Here is an 11,342-nt window from a genome sequence, read left to right as displayed (position 1 = left end):
TTCTGGTGTCTGCACGAACCATAATAGCAAGTGGTTCCACAGCCAAAGCATATAGCATGGGAGAGAGGGGGCAGCCTTGTCTGGTCCCTCTCTCCAGCGGGAACTGGTCAGAGAGCCAGCCATTTACTAACACCTTGGCCTTAGGGGATTGATACAGGAGCTGGACCCATCGAATAAAATTGGGGCCAAGTCCAAATCCCGAAAGGCACTCCCACAGGTAGTTCCACTCCACGGAGTCGAAGGCCTTGGCAGCATCTAGAGCCACCACGACCCGCGAGCCGACTTCATCATGGGATCCCTGAATATTCATGAGTAAACGGCGGATATTCATGGCAGTGTTTTTTCCTGGCATAAAGCCAGTCTGGTCTGGGTGGATCAGTGAAAGGATGACCTGGTTAAGGCAGGAGGCAAGAATCTTAGCCAATATTTTAATGTCAACCTGTAGTAGGGAGATGGGTCTATATGATTCCGGATAGTGTGGGTCCTTCCCGGGCTTGGGAATTACTACTATTTGAGCTTCTCTCATAGAGGGGGGTAGGATTCCCGTGTCAAATATCGATTCATATAGATTGTGAAGTTTAGGGGTCAAAATTTCAGAGTAGGTGGCATAAAATTCAAGCGGTACACCTCATGATTTTTAATTGTATCTTGTATCTGCCATCACTTGCCTTATATTATCCTTGCTATTTTCTATTATCTCCACTTTCTGCCCCATCGCCACTGTGTCTTCTTTGAGCCCCTCTACTGCTTGCTTGCAAGAATCTTCCACTGCAGCTAATCAATTGTCGAATGTCACTTTTTTGTAGGGAGGGCTTTTATATGTTTTCTTATGTCCCAATCCAAATCTCCATTATTTAATTCTGTTTGAGCCACAGGTCTATCATTATCCATATTAAACACATCTGAACTTGGATACTGCACCTTTAATGTAGACCCGCTCTCTTGATTAAAAGCCTTGGATCCCTCTTTAAGTAGGGGGCTGCCATAGGTTTCTACTAGAGCACCATTGTTCTGTGCTGGAGATCTCTCTTCTACTCGTCCAGGCGTCTGGGTACCTCCACTAACTGCCATTGGTTCCGTCACCGTGCCCCCCCCCCCCCGCCGGCTATAGAGGGTCCCCTCCACAGTACTGGAGAGCTGCGGCTGGACCCCTGTGGTCCCCGGTCAACAGCCAAGAATCCACATCCAGCCACTGGGGATCCACGACTATGAGCTCCAACGCCTCTTGCTTCCTCAGCACCACGGCCGACTTCCAGCGGGTGTCCGCCGGACTTTGCTGCACTCCCCTTTACTTTTCCTTCCTCACGGTCCAGTGCCATCTTGTCCGCTTGCTCAATGTCTGCCCTGCTATGTGTGTGGAGAGGTAAGCTCATATTCCTCCCCCTGTGCTCTTCTTGTAACTGGCTGGTTGTAAAGCTGCTCGGCGGCGTGTAGTCATGCTTTGGCCAGCAGGGGCTACTATTTGCCGCTACACTCTGCTTAGTGTCCCGGGGATCAGAGAGCTCTCAAACAGCACGTCTGCTGTCTAAAAAGTTCAGGTCTAAGCATGTAGGACCTTTACAAAATAATCTAGAGTGGGTGACTGGGGACAATGAGAAGACAAATGTCTTTAATACCTTCTTCAGCTTTGTGTATACAAAGGAGCATGGGGGAGCTCATGTCCATCATATGGATGGTATTGACACAGCCCCAAATGATGCACAATGGCTCAAAATTAGACATGATCCGAACAACCCCCAGTTCAGTTTGCTGCAGAACTTTCGAGCATCGCATTGTATTGTATTTGGCTCCATCCATCTTTTCATGAACTCTGACCTGCCTCCCTGCCCCTGCTTAAGAAAAGCTTGGTGTGTTCAGGGTGATGTGCACTGTTCGTTTTCCGCCACACATAGCGCTTTGCTTTTAGGTCAAAATTTTAAATTTTGGTCTCATCTAACCAGAGCACCTTCTTCCACATGTTTGCTGTGTCCCCCACATGGCTTCTCACAAATTGCAAAAGTGACTTCTTATGGGTTTCTTTCAACAATAGCTTTCTTCTTGCCACTCTTCTATAAAGGCCAGATTTGAGGAGTGCACGACTAATAGTTGTCCTATGGACATATCCTCCCACCTCAACGGTGTATCTCTGCAGCTCCTCCAGAGTTACCATGAGCCTCTTGGCTGCTTCTCTGATTAATGCTCTCCTTGCCCAGCCTGTCAGTTTAGGTGGACGGTCAGGTCTTGGTAGGTTTTTCAGTTGTGCCATACTCTTTCCATTTTGGGATGATGGATTGAACAGTGCTCTGTGAGATGTTCAAAGCTTGGGATTTTTTTTATAACTTGACCCTTCTTTAAACTTCTGCACAATGTTATCCCTGACCTGTCTGGTGTGTTCCTTGGCCTTCATGATGCTGTTTGTTCACTAAGGTTCTCTAGCCTCTAAACCTCTGAGGGCTTCATAGAACAGCTGTATTTATGCTGAGATTAAATTACACACAGACGGGCTCTATTTACTAATTAGGTGACTTATAAAGGCAATTGGTTCCACTACATTTTAGGTAGGGGTATCAGAGTAAAGGGGGCTGAATACAAATGCATGCCACACTTTTCAGATATTTATTTGTAAACAATTTTGAAAACCCATTTATCATTTTCCTTCCACTTCACAATTATGTGCCATTTTGTATTGGTCTATCACATAAAATCACAATGAAAAACATTTACGTTTTTGGTTGTAACATGACAAAATGTTGAAAATTTCAAGGCAAATTAATACTTTTTCAAGGCATTTTATTGACCTGTTAGTTTAACTTCTATAGTTAAGACCACATAAATGAGTTTTTGCTAAAAAAAAAAAACATTTCCTGGCGCATCATTGCAGCATACAATGGGTTATGGCTCTGCCCCCACAACCTGATAGAACCAATAAACTATAAATCAAAGACAGACTCAGCTCGCAGCATTCTCCTTTTTGCCCTCATCTGATCAGGACTGGAGTGGCATGGTATCCTTTACCCCTTGTTTCCCCAGCCAGGTTCAGCCATTCCTGGGTGGAAGTCCTTCCTGTACAGCTTCTAAATGAGCTATGAGTAGGAATATAGAGGTCCAAAAATGTTGAGTTTATATATATATATATATATATATATATATATATATATATATATATATATATATATGTATATATTAGAGAGAGAGAGAGACTGTCACTGAAACAAAACTTCAGAGCCTGCGATGACATGCACTGCTGATAAAACTAATTGACTGCTCGAAGAATAGACTTTCGGATCAAACCAGTTTGAACTGACCAAATACTGCTGAAATCTCTTTTTTTCTGTAAGTCACATGGTGTTAACACCAATTTAACTATTAGCTTGCTATTAAAAAGATATGGACACTAATTGGACTAAACTATACAGGCCCACCTAGATCACGCATAGACCTTATGCATATTCATGACTATAGCCTGTAGTTGTAACGGCAGAAAGACACTTTCACTCAGTTTATATGAGCTGGGTTACTCTGCACTGTATTTCTCCAGTGCAGTGAATAAACACACCTTTCTCTTTCATCAATTTGGACTTACTATCTGATCAAGAAGGTTTTGTTTTAAGACTCCCTAACCTGACTTAACAGCTATATGGTTGGAGCCCCATTCTGGTGGTCTGGGAACATGGTTCAGCCTCTCCTGGGTGGAAGTCCTTCCTGTACAGCTTCTAAATGAGCTATGAGTAGGAATATAGAGGTCCAAAAATGTTGAGTTTATATATATATATATATATGTATAATATGTATGTATATATGTGTATATATATATATATATATATATATATATATATATATATACACACAGTGCCTTGCGGAAGTATTCGGCCCCCTTGAACTTTTCAACCTTTTGCCACATTTCAGGCTTCAAACATAAAGATATAACATTTTTATTTTTTGTGAAGAATCACCAACAAGTGGGACACAATTGTGAAGTGGAATGAAATCTATTGGATTTTTGAAACTTTTTTAACTAATAAAAAAATGAAAAGTGGGGCGTGCAAAATTATTCGGCCCCCTTGCGTTAATACTTTGTAGAGCCACCTTTTGCTGCGATTACAGCTGCAAGTCGCTTGGGGTATGTCTCTATGAGTTTTGCACATCGAGAGATTGAAATTCTTGCCCATTCTTCCTTGCAAAACAGCTCAAGCTCAGTGAGGTTGGATGGAGAGCGTTTGTGAACAGCAGTTTCCAGCTCTTTCCACAGATTCTCGATTGGATTCAGGTCTGGACTTTGACTTGGCCATTCTAAGCCCCTGTACACACGGTCGGACATTCTGCCAACCAAATCCGTCGGATTTTGCCCGACGGATTTTGTCCGTCGGATCTTGTCTGAAACTATTGCATACACACGGTCGGACTAAGTTGTCGAAAAATCCGATCATTCAGAACGTGATGATGTAATTTCCTTACGATGGGACTACGTTCAGGCTAGTAGCCTATAGATTTGATGTAGGAATTTGATCTGAGCATGCGTGGCACTTGGTCCGATCAAAATTCTCTACACATGATCGGAGTATGTCCGATCAAACCAGTTGGTCGGAAACTATTTCCAACAAGTTTGAAAATTGGGTCCGACGGATATTCCGACGGAATCAGTCCAATGCATACCACACACAGTCGGATTATCCGACAACACGGTCCGATAGGACATATTCCGATGGATTCTCCGACCGTGTGTACAAGGGCTAACACATGGATACGTTTATTTGTGAACCATTCCTTTGTAGATTTTGCTGTATGTTTGGGATCATTGTCTTGTTGGAAGATAAATCTCCGTCCCAGTTTCAGGTCTTTTGCAGACTCCAACAGGTTTTCATCCAGAATGGTCCTGTATTTGGCTGCATCCATCTTCCCCTCAATTTTAACCATCTTCCCTGTCCCTGCTGAAGAAAAGCAGGCCCAAACCATGATGCTGCCACCACTATGTTTGACAGTGGGGATGGTGTGTTGAGGGTGATGAGATGTGTTGCTTTTACGCCAAACATATCGTTTTGCATTGTGTGCAAAAAGTTTGATTTTGGTTTCATCTGACCAGAGCACCTTCTTCCACATGTTTGGTGTGTCTCCCAGGTGGCTTGTGGCAAGCTTTAGACGAGACTTTTTATGGATATCTTTGAGAAATGGCTTTCTTCTTGCCACTCTTCCATAAAGGCCAGATTTGTGCAGTGTACGACTGATTGTTGTCCTATGGACAGACTCTCCCACCTCAGTCCGATCAAACCAGTTGGTCGGAAACTATTTCCAACAAGTTTGAAAATTGGGTCCGACGGATATTCCGACGGAATCAGTCCAATGCATACCACACACAGTCGGATTATCCGACAACACGGTCCGATAGGACATATTCCGATGGATTCTCCGACCGTGTGTACAAGGGCTAACACATGGATATGTTTATTTGTGAACCATTCCTTTGTAGATTTTGCTGTATGTTTGGGATCATTGTCTTGTTGGAAGATAAATCTCCGTCCCAGTTTCAGGTCTTTTGCAGACTCCAACAGGTTTTCATCCAGAATGGTCCTGTATTTGGCTGTATCCATCTTCCCCTCAATTTTAACCATCTTCCCTGTCCCTGCTGAAGAAAAGCAGGCCCAAACCATGATGCTGCCACCACTATGTTTGACAGTGGGGATGGTGTGTTGAGGGTGATGAGATGTGTTGCTTTTACGCCAAACATATCGTTTTGCATTGTGTGCAAAAAGTTTGATTTTGGTTTCATCTGACCAGAGCACCTTCTTCCACATGTTTGGTGTGTCTCCCAGGTGGCTTGTGGCAAGCTTTAGACGAGACTTTTTATGGATATCTTTGAGAAATGGCTTTCTTCTTGCCACTCTTCCATAAAGGCCAGATTTGTGCAGTGTACGACTGATTGTTGTCCTATGGACAGACTCTCCCACCTCAGCTGTAGTTCTCTGCAGTTCATCCAGAGTGATCATGGGCCTCTTGGCTGCATCTCTGATCAGTCTTCTCCTTGTCTGAGCTGAAAGTTTAGAGGGACGGCCAGGTCTTGGTAGATTTGCAGTGATCTGATACTCCTTCCATTTCAAAATGATCGCTTGCACAGTGCTCCTTGGGATGTTTAAAGCTTGGGAAATCTTTTTGTATCCAAATCCGGCTTTAAGCTTCTCCACAACAGTATTACGGACCTGCCTGGTGTGTTCCTTGGTCTTCATGATGCTCTCTGCGCTTTCAACAGAACCCTGAGACTATCACAGAGCAGGTGCATTTATACAGAGACTTGATTACACACAGGTGGATTCTATTTATCACCATCAGTCATTTAGGACAACATTGGATCATTCAGAGATCCTCGCTGAACTTCTGGAGTGAGTTTGCTGCACTGAAAGTAAAGGGGCTGAATAATTTTGCACGCACCACTTTTCAGTTTTTTATTTGCTAAAAAAGTTTAAATTATCCAATAGATTTCGTTCCACTTCACAATTGTGTCCCACTTGTTGGTGATTCTTCAGAAAAAATTAAAATTTTATATCTTTATGTTTGAAGCCTGAAATGTGGAAAAAGGTTGAAAAGTTCAAGGGGGCACTGTATATATATTAGAGAGAGAGAGAGAGAGCGAGACTGTCACTGAAACAAAACTTCAGAGCCTGCGATGACATGCACTGCTGATAAAACTAATTGACTGCTCAAAGAATAGACTTTCGGATCAAACCAGTTTGAACTGACCAAATACTGCTGAAATCTCTTTTTTTCTGTAAGTCACATGGTGTTAACACCAATTTAACCATTAGCTTGCTATTAAAAAGATATGGACACTAATTGGACTAAACTATACGGGCCCACCTAGATCACGCATAGACCTTATGCATATTCATGACTATAGCCTGTAGTTGTAATGGTAGAAAGACACTTTCACTCAGTTTATATGAGCTGGGTTACTCTGCACTGTATTTCTCCAGTGCAGTGAATAAACACACCTTTCTCTTTCATCAATTTGGACTTACTATCTGATCAAGAAGGTTTTGTTTTAAGACTCCCTAACCTGACTTAACAGCTATATGGTTGGAGCCCCATTCTGGTGGTCTGGGGAACATGGTTCAGCCTCTCCTGGGTGGAAGTCCTTCCTGTACAGCCTCTAAATGAGCTATATGTCTCGAACCCCATTCTGGTGGTCTGGGGGACATAGTTCATCCTCTCCTGAGTGGAAGCCCTTCCTGTACAGCCTCTAATTGAGCTATATGGTTGGAGCCCCATTCTGGGGGACATAGTTCAGCCTGTCCTGGGTGGAAGTCCTTGCTATACAGCTTCTAAATGAACTATATGGCTGGAGCCCCCTTCTGGCCGTGCAGGCCTCTCAAAGAAAGATTTAAATACGTTTTGCGTAAGTGGCAGTGTTTTCCCTTTGCTTTCCATATGTTTTTTCCTTTCCGTAATTTTCCTTTCCTGGTGCATCTTCATGTCAGCAATACAGATTTCCACCCAAATGATGTGAGTTACAGAGAATGCTGTGAGCCGGGTCTGTCTTTGATTTATAGTTAACCAGTCCTATCAGGTTGTGGGGGCGGAGCTACAATCCGTTGTATGCTTCTATAAAGCTGCACCATGAAAGGAAAATTTACAGAATGGTGAGTAAAAAATTTTCAATTTTTACGCAAAATTCAGCATGGATTTATGAAAGACAGAAGTTGTCAGACAAATCTCATTTCTATTCATAAGAAGGTCCAAACCTTGGACAGAGGGGTGGCTGTGGATGCGGTATACTTGGATTCTGCAAAAGCGTTTGACACAATGTGTAAGATAACGTCTACAGGCCTGCAAAGATAAGTTTGTAAATGGATAGAAAATTGACTATTCAGAGAGTAGTGGTTAATGATTCAAACTCAGAATGGTCTAGGGTTGTTAGTGGTGTACCCCAAGGTTCAATGTTGGGACCCTTACTTTTTAGATAAGCTTAAGAATAGCATGCAATGCCAAGTTGCCGTTTCCAAAGCAAGCAAAGTCCTTTCTTGTATTAAGAGAGGTATGGACTCCAGAGAGAGATATAATTTTGCCCCTGTACAAATCATTAGTAAGACCTCATCCGGGATATGCAGTTCAGTTTTGGGCACCAGTTCTCAAAAAGGATATTGGGGAATTGGAAAAAGTGCAAAGAAGAGCAACCAAACTGATAAGAGGCATAGAGGAGCTCAGCTATGAGGAAAGATTATAGGAACTGAATGTATTCTCTTTTGAGAAGAGGAGATTAAGGGGGGATATAATCAACATGTATAAATACATAAGTGGTCCATATAGTGAACTTGGTGTTGGGTTTATGCACTTTATGGTCATCACAGAGGACAAGAAGGAGGAAAAGAGATTTAATCTCCAAACATGGAAAGGTTTCTTCACAGTAAGAGCTGTGAAAATGACTCCCTCAAGAGTGCTCTGGCCAGCTCAGTAGATTGTTTTAACCACTTGGCTACAGGGCACTTTTACCCCCTTCCTGCTCAGGCCAATTTGAATGACAATTGCAAGGTCATGCTGCACTGTACCCTTATGACATTTTTATCACTTTTTTTTCACACATATAGATCTTTCTTATGGTGCCATTCAATAACCACTGTTTTTTTATTATTTGCTAAATAAACGAAAAAATATCTGAAATATTGAAAGAAAAAAAAACTTTTTTTCATAGTTTGTTATAAAATTTTGCAAACGGGTAATTTTTCTCCTTCACTGATGTGCACTTATGAGGCAGCACTGATAGGCGGCACTGGTGGGCACCGTTGGGACTGAACTGATAATCAGTGTCAATGTCCCTTTCATACAAGCTTGTTATCAGCTTTCCTCCCATCTCCTTCACTGATGTGCGTTGATGAGGCTGCACAGATGGGCAATGATGATGAGGCGGCACTGATTGGCAGCACTGGTGGGCACTGTTGGGACTGAACTGATAATCAGTGCCAATGTCCCTTTCACCCACGCTTGTTATCAGCTTTCCTCCCATCTCCTTCACTGATGTGCGATGATGAGGCGATGATGAGGCTGCAATGATAAGCGGCACTGATAGGAGACACTTGTGGGCGCTGATTGGCAACACTGGTGGGCACTGTTGGGACTGCACTGATAATCGGAGCCAATGTCCCTTTCACACAAGCCAATTATTGTCTCTCCTTTCCTCAAGCTGTCAGCATCCCTTCCTCTGAATCAACTGTGGGTATAGAATTGAGTATATAGGATTGTATACATTGTTTTCCATATTGTTTGAACCTGGGTGGACTTGTGTGTTTTGGTGCAGACTTTTTTTTACAGGCAGTTTTTGGCTCCCATAGCCTTCAATAGAATTACATGTTTTTAGTGCATTTTCATGCATGACAACAGACACTTCCTCCGAGCAACATCCACACTTCCCAAAAAATGCATTAAGGTGCACACCACAAACAGGCACTCCAGATCCGTCCTGGATGCATTTCTGCATCGCGCTTTTGGCATGTTCCAGTGAATTTTTGATGCGTTTCTTGATGCATTGCAGATGCTTTTTTTCTTCTTCTTTGTTTCTGCAGTTCAGTGCTTTTTTTTTCTGCCTCAAAAACGCATGGATAATAGGTAATATGGTTTTCAATGGCATAGTCCACACCAGTGCGTTCCAGAAAAAAAAGTAGAACGTGCTGCATTTTTCCTTCACTGGAGCACGTTCTACTTTTTTTTCTGGAACGCACTGGTGTGGACTATGCCATTGAAAACCATATTACCTATTATCCATGCGTTTTTGAGGCAGAAAAAAAAATCACCAAAAATGCACTGGAACACACATGTCCTTATTTAACCACTTAAAGAGGAAGTAAACCCTGATAGGTTTACTTCCTCTTTTTTTCCCTGCAAAGGTAAAGCATAATGGACTACTATGCATCGCATAGTAGCTCATTATGTGTCACTTACCTGACACAGGAGCCAGCGAAGTCGCCGCTGTCCACTGTAGTCCGCCGCATCCATGTTGCTTGTGGCGTCTCGCAGCTCCGACGAATCACAGCGGCGCAACCGCGATGACGTCACTCCCGCGCATGCGCACGGGAGTCGCGCCTCGCAGCTCCGCCGCTGTCATACGGCGAAGCCGCGATGACGTCACTCCCGCGCATGCGCACGGGAGTCGACAAATTTGGCAAATCCATTCTTGGATTTGCCGCATTTAGTGCGCCTGCGCGCCGCTGTCTATGGCGCATGCGCCGTAGACAGCGGTGCCCATTTTCGGGCAAATATCTCCTAAACCATATAGGTTTAGGAGATATTGCTTGGACCTACAGGTAAGCCTTAATCTAGGCTTACCTATAGGTCCAAGTTGTTTGGAAGGGTTTACTTCCTCTTTAAGGACTGGAAGGACTTACCTTCCTGATCAGGCCATTTTTTGCGATACGGCACTGCGTTACTTTAACTGACATTTGTGCGGTCGTGCGATGTTGTACCCAAATAACATTGATGTCCTTTTTTCCTACAAACAGAGCATTATTTTGGTGGTATTTGATAACATCTGCGGTTTTTATTTTTTTCAGCTATAGACAAAAAAATACCGTAAATTTTGAAAAAAAAAAAAAACATATTTTATTTTATGCTATAAAACATATCCAACAAAAAAAAAAACAAAAAAAAAAATTCTTCATCAATTTAGGCCAATAAGTATTCTGCTACATATTTTTGGTAAAAAAACAAAACAAAAAACCCCAATAAGCGTATATTGATTGGTTTGCGCAAAAGTTATAGTGTCTACAAAATAGGGGATAGATTTATGGCATTTTTATTTTATTTTATTTACTAGTAATGGCGGTGATCTGCGATTTTTAGTGGGACTGCGACATTGTGGCAGACAGATCAGACACCTAACATTTTTTACACTTTTTTGGGAATCCGTGACATTATTACAGTAATCAGTGCTAAAAATATATACTGACGTTGTACTAATGACTCTGGCAGGGAAGGGGTTAACATCAGGGGCGATTAACTGTGTTCCCTGGGTGTGTTTACTAGCTGTATAAGGGATGGGCTGCCTGGGACAACACACGGCTCTGTCTTCCTGCATAGCAGAAAGACAAGATCTCTAATCCCCTGACAGAACGGAGATCTGCCTTGTTTATTTCAGCAGATCCCTGTTCTGTCTCTGGGTGGGAACAGGCACCCGGACCCGCTGATTGGCTCCCCCACTAGCCAATCGGCATGCGTGCACGCCCACAGAACCTTGTGCACCTATGGCGATTCGCACAGCCGAGCCACCCTGCCATACTGTGGCAGCTGGTCGGCAAGAGGTTAAGGTGAAGAAAAAGAGAGAAAAAAAGGACCACTGGAACGCATCAAAAACTTGCATGCTGAAAAGCATCTGGGACACTGTACTG

This window comes from Lithobates pipiens, unplaced genomic scaffold (genome assembly GCF_037356315.1).
Source record: "Lithobates pipiens isolate NorthernLeopardFrog02 unplaced genomic scaffold, aLitPip1_a1.2 Scaffold_13, whole genome shotgun sequence".
Taxonomy (NCBI): Eukaryota; Metazoa; Chordata; class Amphibia; order Anura; family Ranidae; genus Lithobates; species Lithobates pipiens.
The sequence above is the reverse complement of the archived record's forward strand: the minus strand, read 5'-3'. Positions refer to the sequence as shown.